Raw genomic sequence first — 15,704 nt, 5'->3', positions numbered from 1 at the left:
AGAGAGTATACACACTCGACAGCGTTTATGTAGAGAGTATACACACTCGACAGCGTTTATGTAGAGAGCCTACACACTCGACAGCGTTTATGTAGAGAGTATACACACTAAACAGCATTTATGTAGAGTATGCACACTAGACAGCGTTTATGTAGGAGTATACACACTAAACAGCATTTATGTAGAGTATGCACACTAGACAGCGTTAATGTAGCGAGCATGCACAGTAGACAGCGTTTATGTAGAGAGTATGCACACTAGACAACGTTTATGTAGAGAGTATGCACACTCGACAGCGTTTATGTAGAGTATACACACTCGACAGCGTTTATGTAGAGAGTATACACACTCGACAGCGTTTATGTAGAGAGTATACACACTCGACAGCGTTTATGTAGAGAGTATACACACTCGACAGCGTTTATGTAGAGAGCCTACACACTCGACAGCGTTTATGTAGAGAGTATACACACTCGACAGCGTTTATGTAGAGAGTATACACACTTGACAGCGTTTATGTAGAGAGTATAGACACTAGACAGCGTTTATTTAGAGAGTATACACACTCGACAGCATTTATGTAGAGAGTATTGACACTAGACAGCGTTTATGTAGAGAGTATACACACTCGACAGCATTTATGTAGAGAGTATGCACACTAGACAGTGTTTATCTAGAGAGTATGCACACTAGACAGTGTTTATGTAGAGTATACACACTCGAGAGCGTTTATGTAGAGAGTATACACACTTGACAGCGTTTATGTAGAGAGTATGCACACTAGACAGTGTTTATGTAGAGTATACACACTCGACAGCGTTTATGTAGAGTATACACACTCGACAGCGTTTATGTAGAGTATACACACTCGACAGCGTTTATGTAGAGTATACACACTCGACAGCGTTTATGTAGAGAGTATACACACTCGACAGCGTTTATGTAGAGAGTATAGACACTCGACAGCGTTTATGTAGAGAGTATACACACTCGACAGCGTTTATGTAGAGAGTCTACACACTCGACAGCGTTTATGTAGAGTATACACACTCGACAGCGTTTATGTAGAGAGTCTACACACTCGACAGCGTTTATGTAGAGAGTCTACACACTCGACAGCGTTTATGTAGAGAGTCTACACACTCGACAGCGTTTATGTAGAGTATACACACTCGACAGCGTTTATGTAGAGAGTATACACACTTGACAGCGTTTATGTAGAGAGTATAGACACTAGACAGCGTTTATGTAGAGAGTATACACACTCGACAGCATTTATGTAGAGAGTATTGACACTAGACAGCGTTTATGTAGAGAGTATACACACTCGACAGCATTTATGTAGAGAGTATAGACACTAGACAGCGTTTATGTAGAGAGTATGCACGCTAGACAGTGTTTATGTAGAGAGCAAACACACTAGACAGCATTAATGTCGAGAGTATACATACTCAACGGCGTTTATGTAGAGTATACACACTCGAGAGCGTTTATGTAGAGAGTATACACACTTGACAGCGTTTATGTAGAGAGTATGCACACTAGACAGTGTTTATGTAGAGTATACACACTCGACAGCGTTTATGTAGAGTATACACACTCGACAGCGTTTATGTAGAGTATACACACTCGACAGCGTTTATGTAGAGTATACACACTCGACAGCGTTTATGTAGAGAGTATACACACTCGACAGCGTTTATGTAGAGAGTATAGACACTCGACAGCGTTTATGTAGAGAGTATACACACTCGACAGCGTTTATGTAGAGAGTCTACACACTCGACAGCGTTTATGTAGAGTATACACACTCGACAGCGTTTATGTAGAGAGTCTACACACTCGACAGCGTTTATGTAGAGAGTCTACACACTCGACAGCGTTTATGTAGAGAGTCTACACACTCGACAGCGTTTATGTAGAGTATACACACTCGACAGCGTTTATGTAGAGAGTATACACACTTGACAGCGTTTATGTAGAGAGTATAGACACTAGACAGCGTTTATGTAGAGAGTATACACACTCGACAGCATTTATGTAGAGAGTATTGACACTAGACAGCGTTTATGTAGAGAGTATACACACTCGACAGCATTTATGTAGAGAGTATAGACACTAGACAGCGTTTATGTAGAGAGTATGCACGCTAGACAGTGTTTATGTAGAGAGCAAACACACTAGACAGCATTAATGTCGAGAGTATACATACTCAACGGCGTTTATGTAGAGTATACACATTAGACAGCGTTTATGTAGAGAGTATGCACACTAGACAGCGTTTATGTAGGAGTATACACACTAAACAGCATTTATGTAGAGTATGCACACTAGACAGCGTTAATGTAGTGAGCATGCACAGTAGACAGTGTTTATGTAGAGAGTATACACACTTGACAGCGTTTATGTAGAGTATACACACTAGGCAGCGTTTATGTAGAGAGTATACACACTAGAAAGCGTTTATGTAGAGTATACACACTAGGCAGCGTTTATGTAGAGAGCATGCGCACTAGACAGCGTTTATGTAGAGAGCATACACACTAGACAGCGTTTATGTAGAGAGTATACACATTAGACAGCGTTTATGTCGAGAGTATACACACTTGACAGCGTTTATGTAGAGAGTATGCACACTAGACAGCGTTTATGTAGAGAGTATGCACACTAGACAGTGTTTATGTAGAGTATACACACTCGACAGCGTTTATGTAGAGAGTATAGACACTAGACAGCGTTTATTTAGAGAGTATACACACTCGACAGCATTTATGTAGAGAGTATTGACACTAGACAGCGTTTATGTAGAGAGTATACACACTCGACAGCATTTATGTAGAGTATACACACTCGACAGCATTTATGTAGAGAGTATTGACACTAGACAGCGTTTATGTAGAGAGTATGCACACTAGACAGTGTTTATGTAGAGTATACACACTCGACAGCGTTTATGTAGAGTATACACACTCGACAGCGTTTATGTAGAGTATACACACTCGACAGCGTTTATGTAGAGTATACACACTCGACAGCGTTTATGTAGAGAGTATACACACTCGACAGCGTTTATGTAGAGAGTATACACACTCGACAGCGTTTATGTAGAGAGTATACACACTCGACAGCGTTTATGTAGAGAGTATACACACTCGACAGCGTTTATGTAGAGAGTATACACACTCGACAGCGTTTATGTAGAGAGTATACACACTTGACAGCGTTTATGTAGAGAGTATAGACACTAGACAGCGTTTATTTAGAGAGTATACACACTCGACAGCATTTATGTAGAGAGTATTGACACTAGACAGCGTTTATGTAGAGAGTATACACACTCGACAGCATTTATGTAGAGAGTATGCACACTAGACAGTGTTTATCTAGAGAGTATGCACACTAGACAGTGTTTATGTAGAGTATACACACTCGAGAGCGTTTATGTAGAGAGTATACACACTTGACAGCGTTTATGTAGAGAGTATGCACACTAGACAGTGTTTATCTAGAGAGTATGCACACTAGACAGTGTTTATGTAGAGTATACACACTCGACAGCGTTTATGTAGAGTATACACACTCGACAGCGTTTATGTAGAGTATACACACTCGACAGCGTTTATGTAGAGAGTATACACACTCGACACCGTTTATGTAGAGAGTATACACACTCGACAGCGTTTATGTAGAGAGTCTACACACTCGACAGCGTTTATGTAGAGAGTCTACACACTCGACAGCGTTTATGTAGAGAGTATACACACTCGACAGCGTTTATGTAGAGAGTATACACACTCGACAGCGTTTATGTAGAGAGTCTACACACTCGACAGCGTTTATGTAGAGAGTCTACACACTCGACAGCGTTTATGTAGAGAGTCTACACACTCGACAGCGTTTATGTAGAGAGTATACACACTCGACAGCGTTTATGTAGAGAGTATACACACTTGACAGTGTTTATGTAGAGAGCATACACACTAGACCGGGTTTATGTAGAGTATGCACACTAGACAGTGTTTATGTAGAGAGTATACACACTTGACAGTGTTTATGTAGAGAGCATACACACTAGACCGGGTTTATGTAGAGTATGCACACTAGACAGCGTTTATGTAGGAGTATACACACTAAACAGCATTTATGTAGAGTATGCACACTAGACAGCGTTAATGTAGCGAGCATGCACAGTAGACAGTGTTTATGTAGAGAGTATACACACTTGACAGCGTTTATGTAGAGTATACACACTAGACAGTGTTTATGTAGGAGTATACACACTAAACAGCATTTATGTAGAGTATGCACACTAGACAGCGTTAATGTAGCGAGCATGCACAGTAGACAGTGTTTATGTAGAGAGTATACACACTTGACCGGGTTTATGTAGAGTATGCACACTAGACAGCGTTTATGTAGGAGTATACACACTAAACAGCATTTATGTAGAGTATGCACACTAGACAGCGTTAATGTAGCGAGCATGCACAGTAGACAGCGTTTATGTAGAGAGTATGCACACTAGACAACGTTTATGTAGAGAGTATGCACACTAGACAGTGTTTATGTAGAGTATACACACTCGACAGCGTTTATGTAGAGAGTATACACACTCGACAGCGTTTATGTAGAGAGTATACACACTCGACAGCGTTTATGTAGAGAGTATACACACTCGACAGCGTTTATGTAGAGAGTATACACACTCGACAGCGTTTATGTAGAGTATACACACTCGACAGCGTTTATGTAGAGTCTACACACTCGACAGCGTTTATGTAGAGAGTCTACACACTCGACAGCGTTTATGTAGAGAGTCTACACACTCGACAGCGTTTATGTAGAGAGTATACACACTCGACAGCGTTTATGTAGAGAGTATACACACTTGACAGTGTTTATGTAGAGAGCATACACACTAGACCGGGTTTATGTAGAGTATGCACACTAGACAGTGTTTATGTAGAGAGTATACACACTTGACAGTGTTTATGTAGAGAGCATACACACTAGACCGGGTTTATGTAGAGTATGCACACTAGACAGCGTTTATGTAGGAGTATACACACTAAACAGCATTTATGTAGAGTATGCACACTAGACAGCGTTAATGTAGCGAGCATGCACAGTAGACAGTGTTTATGTAGAGAGCATACACACTAGACCGGGTTTATGTAGAGAGTATGCACACTCGACAGCGTTTATGTAGAGAGTATACACACTCGACAGCGTTTATGTAGAGAGTATACACACTCGACAGCGTTTATGTAGAGAGTATACACACTCGACAGCGTTTATGTAGAGAGCCTACACACTCGACAGCGTTTATGTAGAGAGTATACACACTAAACAGCATTTATGTAGAGTATGCACACTAGACAGCGTTTATGTAGGAGTATACACACTAAACAGCATTTATGTAGAGTATGCACACTAGACAGCGTTAATGTAGCGAGCATGCACAGTAGACAGCGTTTATGTAGAGAGTATGCACACTAGACAACGTTTATGTAGAGAGTATGCACACTCGACAGCGTTTATGTAGAGTATACACACTCGACAGCGTTTATGTAGAGAGTATACACACTCGACAGCGTTTATGTAGAGAGTATACACACTCGACAGCGTTTATGTAGAGAGTATACACACTCGACAGCGTTTATGTAGAGAGCCTACACACTCGACAGCGTTTATGTAGAGAGTATACACACTCGACAGCGTTTATGTAGAGAGTATACACACTTGACAGCGTTTATGTAGAGAGTATAGACACTAGACAGCGTTTATTTAGAGAGTATACACACTCGACAGCATTTATGTAGAGAGTATTGACACTAGACAGCGTTTATGTAGAGAGTATACACACTCGACAGCATTTATGTAGAGAGTATGCACACTAGACAGTGTTTATCTAGAGAGTATGCACACTAGACAGTGTTTATGTAGAGTATACACACTCGAGAGCGTTTATGTAGAGAGTATACACACTTGACAGCGTTTATGTAGAGAGTATGCACACTAGACAGTGTTTATGTAGAGTATACACACTCGACAGCGTTTATGTAGAGTATACACACTCGACAGCGTTTATGTAGAGTATACACACTCGACAGCGTTTATGTAGAGTATACACACTCGACAGCGTTTATGTAGAGAGTATACACACTCGACAGCGTTTATGTAGAGAGTATAGACACTCGACAGCGTTTATGTAGAGAGTATACACACTCGACAGCGTTTATGTAGAGAGTCTACACACTCGACAGCGTTTATGTAGAGTATACACACTCGACAGCGTTTATGTAGAGAGTCTACACACTCGACAGCGTTTATGTAGAGAGTCTACACACTCGACAGCGTTTATGTAGAGAGTCTACACACTCGACAGCGTTTATGTAGAGTATACACACTCGACAGCGTTTATGTAGAGAGTATACACACTTGACAGCGTTTATGTAGAGAGTATAGACACTAGACAGCGTTTATGTAGAGAGTATACACACTCGACAGCATTTATGTAGAGAGTATTGACACTAGACAGCGTTTATGTAGAGAGTATACACACTCGACAGCATTTATGTAGAGAGTATAGACACTAGACAGCGTTTATGTAGAGAGTATGCACGCTAGACAGTGTTTATGTAGAGAGCAAACACACTAGACAGCATTAATGTCGAGAGTATACATACTCAACGGCGTTTATGTAGAGTATACACATTAGACAGCGTTTATGTAGAGAGTATACACACTAGACAGCGTTTATATACAACCCCGATTCCAAAAAAGTTGGGACAAAGTACAAATTGTAAATTAAAACGGAATGCAATAATTTACAAATCTCAAAAACTGATCTTGTATTCACAATAGAACATAAACAACATATCAAATGTCAAAAGTGAGAAATTTTGAAATTTCATGCCAAATACTGGCTCATTTGAAATTTCATGACAGCAACACATCTCAAAAAAGTTGGGACAGGGGCAATAAGAGGCTGGAAAAGTTAAAGGTACAAAAAAGGAACAGCTGAAGGACGAAATTGCAACTCATTAGGTAAATTGGCAATAGGTCATTAACATGACTGGGTATAAAAAGAGCATCTTGTAGTGGCAGCAGCTCTCAGAAGTATAGATGGGAAGAGAATCACCAATCCCCCTAATTCTGCGCCGACAAATAGTGGAGCAATATCAGAAAGGAGTTCGACAGTGTAAAATTGCAGAGTTTGAACATATCATCTACAGTGCATAATATCATCAAAAGATTCAGAGAATCTGGAAGAATCTCTGTGCGTAAGGGTCAAGGCCAGAAAACCATACTGGGTGCCCGTGATCTTCGGGCCCTTAGACGGCACTGCATCACATACAGGCATGCTTCTGTATTGGAAATCACAAAATGGGCTCAGGAATATTTCCAGAGAACATTATCTGTGAACACAATTCACCGTGCTATCCGCCGTTGCCAGCTAAAACTCTATAGTTCAAAGAAGAAGCCGTATCTAAACACGATCCAGAAGCGCAGACGTATTCTCTGGGCCAGGGCTCATTTAAAATGGACTGTGGCAAAGTGGAAAACTGTTCTGTGGTCAGACGAATCAAAATTTGAAGTTCGTTATGGAAATCAGGGACGCCGTGTCATTCGGACTAAAGAGGAGAAGGACGACCCAAGTTGTTATCAGCACTCAATTCAGAAGCCTGCATCTCTGATGGTATGGGGTCGCATTAGTGCGTGTGGCATGGGCAGCTTACACATCTGGAAAGACACCATCAATGCTGAAAGGTATATCCAGGTTCTAGAGCAACATATGCTCCCATCCAGACGACGCCTCTTTCAGGGAAGACCTTGCATTTTCCAACATGACAATGCCAAACCACATACTGCATCAATTACAGCATCATGGCTGCGTAGAAGAAGGGTCCGGGTACTGAACTGGCCAGCCTACAGTCCAGATCTTTCACCCATAGAAAACATTTGGCGCATCATAAAATGGAAGATACGTCAAAAAAGACCTAAGACAGTTGAACAACTAGAATCCTACATTAGACAAGAATGGGTTAACATTCCTATCCCTAAACTTGAGCAACTTGTCTCCTCAGTCCCCAGACGTTTACAGACTGTTGTAAAGAGAAAAGGGGATGTCTCACAGTGGGAAACATGGCCTTGTCCCAACTTTTTTGAGATGTGTTATCGTCATGACATTTAAAATCACCTAATTTTTCTCTTTAAATGATGCATTTTCTCAGTTTAAACATTTGATATGTCATCTCTGTTCTATTCTGAATAAAATATGGAATTTTGAAACTTCCACATCATTGCATTCCGTTTTTATTTACAATTTGTACTTTGTCCCAACTTTTTTGGAATCAGGGTTGTAGAGTATACACAAGTAAACAGCGTTTATGTAGAGTATACACACTCAACGCGTTTATGTAGAGAGTATACACACTAGACAGCGCTTATGTCGAGAGTATGCACACTAGACAGCGTTTATGTAGAGTATACACACTCGACAGCATTTATGTCGAGAGTATACACACTAGACAGTGTTTATGTAGAGAGTATGCACACTAGACAGCGTTAATGTAGCGAGCATACACACTAGACAGCATTTATGTAGAGAGTATGCACAATAGACAGCATTAATGTCGAGAGTATACACACTAGACAGTGCTTATCTCGAGAGTATGCACACTAGACAGCGTTTATGGAGAGAGTGTACACACTCGACAGCGTTTATGCAGAGAGTATGCACACTAGACAGCGTTTATGTAGAGAGTATGCACACTAGACAGTGTTTATGTAGAGAGTATACACACTAGACAGTGTTTATGTAGAGTATACACAGTAGACAGCGTTTATGTAGAGTATACACAGTAGACAGCGTTTATGTAGAGAGTATGCACACTAGACAGTGTTTATGTAGAGAGTATGCACACTAGACAGTGTTTATGTAGAGAGTATACACACTCAATAGCGTTTATGTAGAGAGTATACACACTCGACAGCGTTTATGTAAAGAGTATACACACTAGACAACGCTTATGTCGAGAGTATGCACACTAGACAGTGCTTATCTCGAGAGTATGCACACTAGACAGCGTTTATGTAGAGTATACACACTCGACAGCATTTATGTCGAGAGTATACATACTAGACAGTGCTTATGTCGAGAGTATGCACAGGAGACAGTGTTAATGTAGCGAGCATACACACTAGACAGCATTTATGTAGAGAGTATGCACACTAGACAGTGTTTATGTAGAGAGTATGCACACTCGACAGCGTTTATGTAGAGAGTATACACACTCGACAGCGTTTATGTAGAGAGTATACACACTCGACAGCGTTTATGTAGAGAGTGTACACACTCGACAGCGTTTATGTAGAGAGTGTACACACTCGACAGTGTTTATGTAGAGAGTATGCACACTAGACAGCGTTTATGTAGAGAGTATGCACACTAGACAGCATTAATGTCGAGAGTATACACACTAGACAACGCTTATGTCGAGAGTATGCACACTAGACAGTGCTTATCTCGAGAGTATGCACACTAGACAGCGTTTATGTAGAGTATACACACTCGACAGCATTTATGTCGAGAGTATACATACTAGACAGTGCTTATGTCGAGAGTATGCACACGAGACAGTGTTAATGTAGCGAGTATACACACTAGACAGCATTTATGTAGAGAGTATGCACACTAGACAGTGTTTATGTAGAGAGTATGCACACTAGACAGTGTTTATGTAGAGAGTATACACACTCGACAGTGCTTATCTCGAGAGTATGCACACTAGACAGCGTTTATGGAGAGAGTGTACACACTCGACAGCGTTTATGCAGAGAGTATGCACACTAGACAGCGTTTATGTAGAGAGTATGCACACTGGACAGTGTTTATGTAGAGAGTATACACACTAGACAGTGTTTATGTAGAGTATACACAGTAGACAGCGTTTATGTAGAGTATACACAGTAGACAGCGTTTATGTAGAGTATGCACACTAGACAGTGTTTATGTAGAGTATACACACTAGACAACATTTATGTAGAGTATACACAGTAGACAGCGTTTATGTAGAGAGTATGCACACTAGACAGTGTTTATGTAGAGAGTATGCACACTAGACAGTGTTTATGTAGAGAGTATACACACTCAATAGCGTTTATGTAGAGAGTATACACACTCGACAGCGTTTATGTAGAGTATACACACTCGACAGCGTTTATGTAGAGAGTATGCACACTAGACAGTGTTTATGTAGAGAGTATGCACACTAGACAGTGTTTATGTAGAGTATACACACTAGACAGCGTTTATGTAGAGAGCATGCACCCTAGACAGCGTTTATGTAGAGAGCATGCACACTAGACAGCGTTTATGTAGAGAGCATGCACCCTAGACAGCGTTTATGTAGAGTATACACATTAAACAGCATTTATGTAGAGAGTATGCACACTAGACAGTGTTTATGTAGAGAGTACGCACACTAGACAGTGTTTATGTAGAGAGTATACACACTTGACAGCATTTATGTAGATAGTATGCACACTACACAGCGTTTATGTAGAGAGTATAAACACTCGACAGCGTTTATGTAGAGAGTATACATACTCGACAGCGTTTATGTAGAGAGCATGCACACTAGACAGCGTTTATGTAGAGTATACACACTAGACAGCGTTTATGTAGAGAGCATGCACCCTAGACAGCGTTTATGTAGAGAGCATGCACACTAGACAGCGTTTATGTAGAGTATACACATTAAACAGCATTTATGTAGAGAGTATGCACACTAGACAGCGTTAATGTAGCGAGCATACACACTACACAGCATTTATGTCGAGAATATACACACTTGACAGCGTTTATGTAAAGTATGCACACTAGACAGCGTTTATGTAGAGAGCATGCACCCTAGACAGCGTTTATGTAGAGAGCATGCACCCTAGACAGCGTTTATGTAGAGAGTATGCACACTACACAGCGTTTATGTAGAGTATGCACACTACACAGCGTTTATGTAGAGAGTATGCACACTAGACAGTGTTTATGTAGAGAGTACGCACACTAGACAGTGTTTATGTAGAGAGTATACACACTTGACAGCATTTATGTAGATAGTATGCACACTACACAGCGTTTATGTAGAGAGTATGCACACTAGACAGTGTTTATGTAGAGAGTATACACACTTGACAGCGTTTATGTAGATAGTATGCACACTAGACAGTGTTTATGTAGAGAGTATACACACTTGACAGCGTTTATGTAGAGAGTATGCACACTACACAGCGTTTATGTAGAGAGTATGCACACTAGACAGTGTTTATGTAGAGAGTATACACACTTGACAGCGTTTATGTAGATAGTATGCACACTCGACAGCGTTTATGTAGAGAGTATACACACTAGACAGTGTTTATGTAGAGAGTGTACACACTCGACAGCGTTTATGTAGAGAGTATACATACTCGACAGCGTTTATGTAGAGAGTATACACACTCGACAGCGTTTATGTAGATAGTATGTACACTAGACAGTGTTTATGTAGAGTGTACACACTCGACAGCGTTTATGTAGAGAGTATACACACTCGACAGCGTTTATGTAGAGAGTATACACACTCGACAGCGTTTATGTAGAGTATACACACTCGACAGCGTTTATGTAGATAGTATGCACACTAGACAGTGTTTATGTAGAGAGTATACACACTCGACAGCGTTTATGTAGAGTATACACACTCGACAGCGTTTATGTAGAGAGTATACACACTAGACAACGCTTATGTCGAGAGTATGCACACTAGACAGCATTAATGTCGAGAGTATACACACTAGACAGTGCTTATCTCGAGAGTATGCACACTTGACAGCGTTTATGTCGAGAGTATACATACTAGACAGTGCTTATGTCGAGAGTATGCACACGAGACAGTGTTAATATAGCGAGCATACACACTAGACAGCATTTATGTAGAGAGTATGCACACTAGACAGTGTTTATGTAGAGAGTATGCACACTAGACAGCATTTATGTAGAGAGTATACACACTCGACAGCGTTTATGTAGAGTATACACACTCGACAGCGTTTATGTAAAGAGTATACACACTAGACAACGCTTATGTCGAGAGTATGCACACTAGACAGTGCTTATCTCGAGAGTATGCACACTAGACAGCGTTTATGTAGAGTATACACACTCGACAGCATTTATGTCGAGAGTATACATACTAGACAGTGCTTATGTCGAGAGTATGCACACGAGACAGTGTTAATGTAGCGAGCATACACACTAGACAGCATTTATGTAGAGAGTATGCACACTAGACAGTGTTTATGTAGAGAGTATGCACACTCGACAGCGTTTATGTAGAGAGTATACACACTCGACAGCGTTTATGTAGAGAGTATACACACTCGACAGCGTTTATGTAGAGAGTGTACACACTCGACAGCGTTTATGTAGAGAGTGTACACACTCGACAGTGTTTATGTAGAGAGTATACACACTCGACAGCATTTATGTCGAGAGTATACATACTAGACAGTGCTTATGTCGAGAGTATGCACACGAGACAGTGTTAATGTAGCGAGCATACACACTAGACAGCATTTATGTAGAGAGTATGCACACTAGACAGTGTTTATGTAGAGAGTATGCACACTCGACAGCGTTTATGTAGAGAGTATACACACTCGACAGCGTTTATGTAGAGAGTATACACACTCGACAGCGTTTATGTAGAGAGTGTACACACTCGACAGCGTTTATGTAGAGAGTGTACACACTCGACAGTGTTTATGTAGAGAGTATGCACACTAGACAGTGTTTATGTAGAGAGTATACATACTCGACAGCGTTTATGTAGAGAGTATACACACTCGACAGCGTTTATGTAGAGAGTATACACACTCGACAGCGTTTATGTAGAGAGTATGCACACTAGACAGCATTAATGTCGAGAGTATACACACTAGACAGTGCTTATCTCGAGAGTATGCACACTAGACAGCTTTTATGTAGAGTATACACACTCGACAGCATTTATGTCGAGAGTATACATACTAGACAGTGCTTATGTCGAGAGTATGCACACGAGACAGTGTTAATGTAGCGAGCATACACACTAGACAGCATTTATGTAGAGAGTATGCACACAAGACAGTGTTTATGTAGAGAGTATGCACACTAGACAGTGTTTATGTAGAGAGTATACACACTCGACAGCGTTTATGTAGAGTATACACACTCGACAGCGTTTATGTAGAGAGTATACACACTCGACAGCGTTTATGTAGAGAGTGTACACACTCGACAGCGTTTATGTAGAGAGTATACACACTCGACAGTGTTTATGTAGAGAGTATACATACTCGACAGCGTTTATGGAGAGAGTGTACACACTTGACAGCGTTTATGTAGAGAGTATGCACATTAGACAGCGTTTATGTAGAGAGCATGCACACTAGACAGCGTTTATGTAGCGTATACACACTAGACAGCGTTTATGTAGAGAGCATGCACCCTAGACAGCGTTTATGTAGAGAGCATGCACACTAGACATCGTTTATGTAGAGTATACACACTTGACAGCGTTTATGTCGAGAGTATACACACTTGACAGCGTTTATGTAGAGAGTATGCACACTAGACAGCGTTAATGTAGCGAGCATACACACTAGACAGCATTTATGTCGAGAGTATACACACTTGACAGCGTTTATGTAGAGAGTATCCACACTCGACAGCGTTTATGTAGAGTATCCACACTCGACAGCGTTTATGTAGAGAGTATACACACTCGACAGCGTTTATGTAGAGAGTATCCACACTCGACAGCGTTTATGTAGAGTATCCACACTCGACAGCGTTTATGTAGAGAGTATACACACTCGACAGCGTTTATGTAGAGAGTATACACACTCGACAGCGTTTATGTAGAGAGTATACACACTAGACAGCGTTTATGTAGATAGTGTGCATACTAGACAGCGTTTATGTAGAGAGTATACACACTTGACAGGGTTTATGTAGAGAGTATACACACTCGACAGCGTTCATGTAGAGAGTATACATACTCGACAGCGTTTATGTAGAGAGCATGCACACTAGACAGCGTTTATGTAGAGTATACACACTAGACAGCGTTTATGTAGAGAGCATGCACACTAGACAGCGTTTATGTAAAGTATGCACACTTGACAGCGTTTATGTAGAGAGTATGCACACTACACAGCTTTTGTGTAGAGTATGCACACTACACAGCGTTTATGTAAAGAGTATGCACACTAGACAGTGTTTATGTAGAGAGTATGCACACTAGACAGTGTTTATGTAGAGAGTATACACACTTGACAGCGTTTATGTAGAGAGTATCCACACTCGACAGCGTTTATGTAGAGTATCCACACTCGACAGCGTTTATGTAGAGAGTATACACACTCGACAGCGTTTATGTAGAGAGTATCCACACTCGACAGCGTTTATGTAGAGTATCCACACTCGACAGCGTTTATGTAGAGAGTATACACACTCGACAGCGTTTATGTAGAGAGTATACACACTCGACAGCGTTTATGTAGAGAGTATACACACTAGACAGCGTTTATGTAGATAGTGTGCATACTAGACAGCGTTTATGTAGAGAGTATACACACTCGACAGCGTTTATGTAGAGAGTATACATACTCGACAGCGTTTATGTAGAGTGTACACACTTGACAGCGTTTATGTAGATAGTATGCACACTAGACAGTGTTTATGTAGAGAGTATACATACTCGACAGCGTTTATGTACAGAGTATACACACTCGACAGCGTTTATGTAGAGAGTATACACACTCGACAGCGTTTATGTAGAGAGTATACACACTCGACAGCGTTTATGTAGAGAGTATACATTCTCGACAGCGTTTATGTAGATAGTATACATACTCGACAGCGTTTATGTAGATAGTATGCACACTAGACAGTGTTTATGTAGATAGTGTGCATACTAGACAGCGTTTATGTAGAGAGTATACACACTTGACAGCGTTTATGTAGAGTATACACACTCGACAGCGTTTATGTAGAGAGTATACATACTCGACAGCGTTTATGTAGATAGTATGCACACTAGACAGTGTTTATGTAGATAGTGTGCATACTAGACAGCGTTTATGTAGAGAGCATGCACACTAGACAGCGTTTATGTAGAGTATACACACTAGACAGCGTTTATGTAGAGAGCATGCACCCTAGACAGCGTTTATGTAGAGAGCATGCACACTAGACAGCGTTTATGTAGAGTATACACATTAAACAGCATTTATGTAGAGAGTATGCACACTAGACAGCGTTAATGTAGCGAGCATACACACTACACAGCATTTATGTCGAGAATATACACACTTGACAGTGTTTATGTAAAGTATGCACACTTGACAGCGTTTATGTAGAGAGTATGCACACTACACAGCGTTTATGTAGAGTATGCACACTACACAGCATTTATGTAGAGAGTATGCACACTAGACAGTGTTTATGTAGAGAGTATACACACTTGACAGCGTTTATGTAGAGAGTATACATACTCGACAGCGTTTATGTAGAGTGTACACACTTGACAGCGTTTATGTAGAGAGTATACATACTCGACAGCGTTTATGGAGAGAGTGTACACACTTGACAGCGTTTATGTAGAGAGTATGCA

The 15,704-nt window shown here is 40.8% G+C and overlaps 1 protein-coding gene across 3 annotated transcripts in view; it reads left to right on the top strand.

The window, feature by feature from the left end:
- The window catches only part of LOC132889693 (GTPase IMAP family member 9-like), a 99,490-nt gene that overhangs the window by 56,776 nt on the left and 27,010 nt on the right, over positions 1–15,704 (top strand). The gene's annotated exons all lie outside the window — the stretch shown is intronic.

This window comes from Neoarius graeffei, chromosome 7 (assembly GCF_027579695.1).
Source record: "Neoarius graeffei isolate fNeoGra1 chromosome 7, fNeoGra1.pri, whole genome shotgun sequence".
Classification (NCBI taxonomy): domain Eukaryota; kingdom Metazoa; phylum Chordata; class Actinopteri; order Siluriformes; family Ariidae; genus Neoarius; species Neoarius graeffei.
The sequence above is the reverse complement of the archived record's forward strand: the minus strand, read 5'-3'. Positions and strand labels throughout refer to the sequence as shown.